The following is a 6,591-nucleotide window of genomic DNA, read 5'->3' on the forward strand; positions in this document are numbered from 1 at the left end:
ATGTGCTCAAGTTAAGTCCACTCTTGTTTGGAATTGCCAAAGACTGGTAATTAAACACCACAGTAATTTGAAAAACATCTGATCTTTTATATGCAAACATTACTAAAAAGACAGATATACATTCATCCCTGCTATACGAGCACAATTGATTCCCAACTTTCTGCTCGCAGGCAAAAACTCGTAAGAGGGATACTAAATTACCACTAAGATACATGTAAATGTCTCTAATTGGTTCCTAGTGCTCCTAACTCAGGGAAGGAGTGGCAGCATGTGGTGTTGCTTTTGAAAGGTAAGTGAACCTTGGGTTGGGGAGGGTTAAAGGCTAGGGGCAGTCTGGGGCCAAGAGCAGGAGTGAGGGTTAAAACCTGGTGGTAGGTTGGGTCCGTGGGGCAGATGGGGGGAGTTAAGGCTGCGGCAGGTTCAGCGTGCAGGGCCAGCAAGGGGGTTCAGGCTGCAGCGGGTTGGGTCTGGGGTGGTCAGGCGGCAGTGAGTTAGGGCTGTGACGTACGTGTGTGTGCGTGCGCACGCGCGCAGGGGAGGGGGAGTCATCAGACCGTGGCAGGTTGGGTCTGCAGGGCTGGTGGGGAATTCAGGCTGCAGCAGGCTGGAGCTGCAGGAAGGGGGTAAGGCTCATTAACAGGGTGGGGATGAGGGGGGAAGAGTTCACTTGTCTAGTGAACAAAGGTAAGTATGTGTGTCCCTCATTTCAGCAAGTACTCATAAGTAAAGTACTCATTTAACGAAGGACAACTACTGCAAAAAGGCCTTGAGGTATTAGAAACAGCAGAAAATACAGTGAAATTGCTGGGGAAAATGGACACAAGACACCTTGAGGAGACAATTCAAGAAAAGGCAGGAGATAGGCAAGCATTCAAAATTATACTCAAGAAGACTCCAGGGGTATAATGGACAGCAAATTAGTTTAGATGTGAACGTACAGTATCATACTGTAGGAAAAAGATGAGGTTCTGGGCTGCATATAAAGATATTCTGGATCAGCATATAGTACTCTTGTCTGCAATGCCCTGTTGAGACTGCACCTAGAATACTAAACTCAGTGCAGAACCCCTCAGTATTGTAAGAACTTAAATGGGATACAGGATTTACTTGGAAGGAAAGCGTAACTATGAAAGGGCATAAGCCTATAAAAGCTTTTGAGAAGTGTGAATACAAGGGAGAGAAATTTAGTCCAGTATAACACATGGACAACATCTATACCAGAGCATTTCTTTGAAAGAAGATTTTTTTGGAAGAGATCTTCCAGAAGAACTTTGAAAGTGCGTGTTCGCACACAAAAAAGTGGATTTAAAAAAAAAAACAAAAAAAAACACCAATCAGTTCGCTCTTCCAATAGTGAGTGCTCACACAGTCCCCGCTCTTTCAAAAGAATGGGCCAGGGATCAAGAAGTCCAGCACCATGAAGGCTGCCCTTTCAAAAGAAGGAGTCTATGGACCACCTACACACATGATTTAAAAAAAATAAATAACATCTTTTGGAAAAAAGGCACTCCTCCTGATCAAGGAGCAGAAGATGGCCACTGAAAAAGGGCTGCATTCTTTTGATTTCAGATCAAGACACTCCATGGATTATTTTGAAAAAGGCCCAGGTTTTCCGAAAGCTTGCTAGTGTGGAAGCAGCTATGGTGTACAACTAAAAGTAACAGGAAATGAAAATTCTGCCTTCAGAACAGGGAAAACTTCTTGACAGTATCATTTGTAAGATGGGAGTGATTCCCCACAGAAAGTTAAGCAGCAGGTCTTGTATGGACATTTAAAACTAAACTAGAAAAAAACGAAACAATGAAGGCAATAGTTCTGCACTGGCGGTAAGGGACTAGAATGAGTTTGCTAAGCTATCTTTTAGCCTCTTCACTTGCTGCACTTTATTTAACCCAAATCCTGAGGTTTCCCCTTTAATCTTTATTTATGAAATAGCATTATTAAGTAGCGTCTTCATAATATGACCACTAGGCAAGAGCTTGATTAGTCTACTCCCTCCATTTGTAAAAGGAAACTGCCTGACAAGCACATATATGGGATAGGGAGAAAGTACATTACTCACATCAATTTCTACAAAATTACTCATTTAAAAAGTTTAAAGTCTTTACATACTTGCAACCTGTTAATGGATGCTATCTTATTTTCCTGTATCTGAAGCACCACTATTGTCTTCCATGCTCGAAGCCTTCCCTAACAACTGTAAAGGGACGTTAATAAGACTAGACAGTTTCACTACTGCTAATAAACCCTAAGAAGGGCCCCTCTGCCCCAGTGGTTCTCAACCTATTTACCACCGCGTGTCACATTTGCAGCTCCATTTTGTGCACTGCATACATGCAATATATATATGCCTACATGGCCCTGAGGGCTGCAACTATGTGCTGATTGTGACACAGGTGGAGAACCACTAGGCTGCATCTACACTAGCAAGTGTCTTTCAAAAGGGAGCTCTTTCAAAAGATCCCATGAAGCATCCACACACACACACACACACACACACACACACACACACTTATTTCAGAAGTAAATCGAAAGAATGCAGCGCTCCTTTCAAAAAAATCACTCTCTTCCCCATTTTAGGGGGAGCAACCCCTTTCGAAAGAAAACATGTAGATGCTCCGCAGGTCCTTTTTCTAAAAAAGCAGTTCTCATGGAGCCTGATCTTTTAATCCTGACCCATTCTTGCAAAAGAGCTAGGGCAGTGTGGATGCTCCCTTTCAAAAGAGTAGATCTGTCTTTTGATCCACTTTTTGTGTGAGGCTGCACTCTTTTGGAAGAGATCTTCTGGAAGGGCTTTTTGAAAGACCTCTGTAGTGTAGACATAGCCCTGACTTAGGCTCACCCACACTATTCATAAAAAGTATGGTAAAAGAAACCCCTTATGCCAGTTAACTCATATATTAGGAGGATTACAACAGCAACACAGACCTGCCCTGACAACAGAAATTTGTATTTGCTGAAACAGCCACTAAGCTGAGTGGTGGGGGACACCAGGGAGGATCATGCACAACTTCACTGATTTCTCTTATACATTTCTGGATTTTTTTGGTGGGGAAGGAGAGAGAGAGGGAGCAAGAGGGGAGAAGAGATTTGAGCTGAAAAGAATCACAGCTTATATAGGTTATTTTATAAAGTTTGTGCCTTTCCTCTGCCTTTGCTGACACAAACAAAGGGTATGGCTACACCTGCCACAGTCAATCTCCTGAAGTTCAAATCATCATGTTTATTGGTGCTACGCTGTGTCAAACTTACCTTATACATTTTGACAAATTCTATTTTGCAAATAACTTTCATCTATTTTTACCTGGCACTAATCCTAAACACACATTTTCTAAATATCATAGGTAAAACAGGTAATTAAAAGTTAAACTGTCTGAATAATGTAAAACCTTTGTGATTAAGCAATGAGGTGGTTATATCTCATGCCAAAACAATTCATTTTAAGATTAAATGAAAAATTAGATTAGCAGTTCTTTTTAAAATCCTGATAAGAAGAATTAAGTTGTCTTTATTCAAGTCAACCTATTTCTGTTTCATAGCATACATTTTAGCACTCTCATGGGCCACTAGCCTCTTGAAAGTCACAGCTGTGTAGAACAATTTCCCCTATCCAAACAGTCTCCTCTCACTGGCAAACAAATATCATTTATGTGGCAACTACTACAATTATTTATAGTGGAGGGTAACACCAGGATATTTATTTTTAGCTCCTTTCAGTATAGTTAGCAGCTCAATATGCCAACCACCAACACTACATATACCAGCTTGGGAACTAAGGATTTAGTCTGTTCACCTAGGGTTTTCTTGAGCATTACAAATGGTATTATTCCCAACATGTTAAACCAGATGCTATACAGACTATACAGAAGGGATAATTTATTATATAGCAGAGTTTTGCCGGCACAATGATGAAGTGTACAGAGTGTTCAGAAAATCCATTCTAATAGCTGCACATGACCACAGTTTTTGCATGTGTAACAACTACATTGTGGGTAATACCCCAAGCTCCTCTTTTCATTTTGCTTTTCAGCTACTGCTTCTTTTGTCAGAAAAGATGAAAGTAAGCAATTAAAACAAACAAGATGTTTTGCAACACAGTTAGCTTTTTAAAAATGTTTGCTTGTCAGAAAGGCAAAAGGTCATTCTGAATAAAATGAGAAGATATTCAAATATGAAGGGCAGCCTGAATTTAGCTAATACTATCCTATAATCCATGACTAAATATTCCAATATGCTCACAAAAAAAAAATCCATATAAAGCCACTTCTAAACTGAATCATATTTACAGAAGCAAGGATGTTGCATTAAGTGAGACTTGGCCACAAAAAGTGACAGTAAAATCTAATTTGAGGGACAGTTTTTACATGTTTAGAGTGGGCCTACAAGATTTACAAGCTTGAAGAGTCACATACAGTATTTGATATGTTATTGAAAAAGTTCTCTTTTCAAAGTCATTTTAAGTCAGCCTACCTCACTCTGTCCTTTCAGCATCAACAGCATGGATTCTATTCCAAGATAGCAGCATAGGCTAGCACATAAAGGGAGCTTTAAACAGGGGTAACATCTTACATTTTAAGTGTGTAAAACAGGCAGCTGTTAAATGGAATGTTTTAGCCATGCTGATCGTACACCATCAGCTCTTTTGAGCTTACACAGAACAAGAACTAAAGAGCTCTGTGTACATGTGAAAACTTGTCTCTCTCATCAAGAGGTTAGTCCAATAAGATATTCCCTGAGCCACCTGTCTATGAAAGTGAAAAAAAATCATATCTAGCTCACTAGTAATTGTGTTGTTTACTTTTGCATTTCACTCAGATTTATCAGCCTAACAAATTTCACTTCCTTCTTTTTATGCACTTGACCACAACTCTGAGTTAAACACAAAAGGAAAATTTTTAATTTTAAATTAGCCTTGTGGATTAAAATTTAATGAAAAACATACGTTTTATAAGGCATGGAAGATATCCAGAGCCCAAAAATCCCCTCAAGCTTATCTCAAGCCTGTTTCACAAGACACCCTTTCTTGTCTATTTGCCTAACTTCACATCAGGCTTCTAAACACCAAGAAAGTTTATTTTAAACATTTTGCTCAGAAGCTTCAATTTAGCACTGAAGTGACAAGGAGTGCTGGCAAGCACATCTATGGGAAGGGAATGTCCACTCTCACCACCACTTACATTCTGCTCCTGAGAGGAAAGCTTGCCAGCAGACTCAGGATGCCATCATTTCGTCAGAGAGAGAGAGAGAGAGAGAGGGAGAGAGAGAGAGACTAAAACCCCACTATTTCCGCTGTAAAACTGAAGGGCCACTGCCTCCTTACTGGAGAATCAAGAGCTCCTGCCTGGTTACTCAGCCGCTCACATCTTGGGGAGTTAGGGCTTCACCCTACGTTTCTTAGATAAGGGATCTGGACCTGTGAGGGGTTACAAGGTTAGTACCTGGCCGGGGGCGCTGGAACAGGTTGTGTACAATGGGGGTTATGAGAGCAAGTGAACCAAATTACCAACCCTGTCTACAAAGGAGACCACGTTAAGCCGGGGCTGCAGCAGCACTCCCCCGCCTGGGTGCCGATGGAGAGGAGACGGCCTGTCCTCGCTCGTACCCCAGGATCACCGAGCTGCTGCACCACGCCAGCCCCGCCACCCGCAAGCCCGGGGCCTGCCGGGCGAAGGCCAAGGCGGGCGGGAGCTGCAGCGGCTGGAGCAGGGGCTCGCACTTCCCGCGCGATCAGGGCGGGCGGGCAGGCGCAGCTGCCGTAGGCAGCAATAAAGACACCCCCTGCCCGAAATCCCACCAGCGGCCCCACCTCGCGCCGCTCCGGGGTCGGGGGAAAGGAGCAAAGGAGACGCGGCCGGCGTGAGACCTAAGGGGGCAGCCCCGCGCCCGCCCTACAGCGGCCAGGACCGAGGGGACCCGCCAGCGGGCCGTGGGGGCTCGCGGCAACAACAGCCCGGGGAACCGCGCTCCCGCCGCCCGGGCCCACAAAATGGAGCCGCGGCCGCGGTGCCCCACAACGCCCGGCCCGGCGGGAGCGCGGGGGGGAAGGGTAGCTCCGGGGCCATCTCCCCCGCCTGGCCGCCTCTGCCCGGCCGCACAAAGAGGCTGGCGGGGCCGGGGCTCCGCTCCCCACTTCCTGGTGCCCGCGGCGGCGGCGGCGCTGGCGGGGCCCGAGGAGGGAGACGGACATTTCATTCGAGCCCGCAGTGGAACCGGTTCGCAATCATTGGCCGGAGCCAGGCACAAACCTCCAGTGCGGCCCTGGTTGGCTCCCTCCGCAAATCGGCTGTTTGGTTGGACAGAAAATGGCTGCGAAGGAACCAGTCCCAGCGCGGAGCCCCGCTTCCCGCAGCCGGCCTGCCCTCCCCCCGCGCCGCCTGCCTCCCCCCTCCCCACGCGGCTCTTCCCGCCACACGGCCCCCTCCCGCCGCCGCCCGCCTTCGCCTTTATACGAGGGGGGCCTGGAGCGGGGCGGGCGCTGTACAAAGCGCGCGGCGCCAGAGCAGCCCGCTCGGAGGTGTCTCTCCTGTGCGGGGTTTCCAGGTTGGTTCAATGGCTCTGAGCCCCTGAGGTGACCCATGGCGGGGGCACGTG

General features: G+C 46.0%; 1 protein-coding gene across 4 annotated transcripts in view; it reads right to left on the reverse strand.

Moving 5' to 3' along the window:
- Positions 1 to 6,358, reverse strand: part of NFYB (nuclear transcription factor Y subunit beta) — a 31,706-nt gene extending 25,348 nt beyond the window's left edge. For 2 of the 4 annotated variants that reach the window (XM_075007767.1, XM_075007740.1), the window contains exon 1: positions 6,246 to 6,358. The gene's annotated coding sequence lies outside the window, so the exon portion shown is untranslated. Of the gene's footprint in view, positions 1 to 5,177; positions 5,487 to 5,507; positions 6,013 to 6,245 lie in introns of those variants that run through there. The other 2 variants (XM_075007757.1, XM_075007747.1) reach the window with 2 other exon arrangements.
- Positions 6,359 to 6,591: the final 233 nt, after the last annotated feature.

This window comes from Carettochelys insculpta, chromosome 1 (assembly GCF_033958435.1).
Source record: "Carettochelys insculpta isolate YL-2023 chromosome 1, ASM3395843v1, whole genome shotgun sequence".
NCBI lineage: Eukaryota > Metazoa > Chordata > Testudines > Carettochelyidae > Carettochelys > Carettochelys insculpta.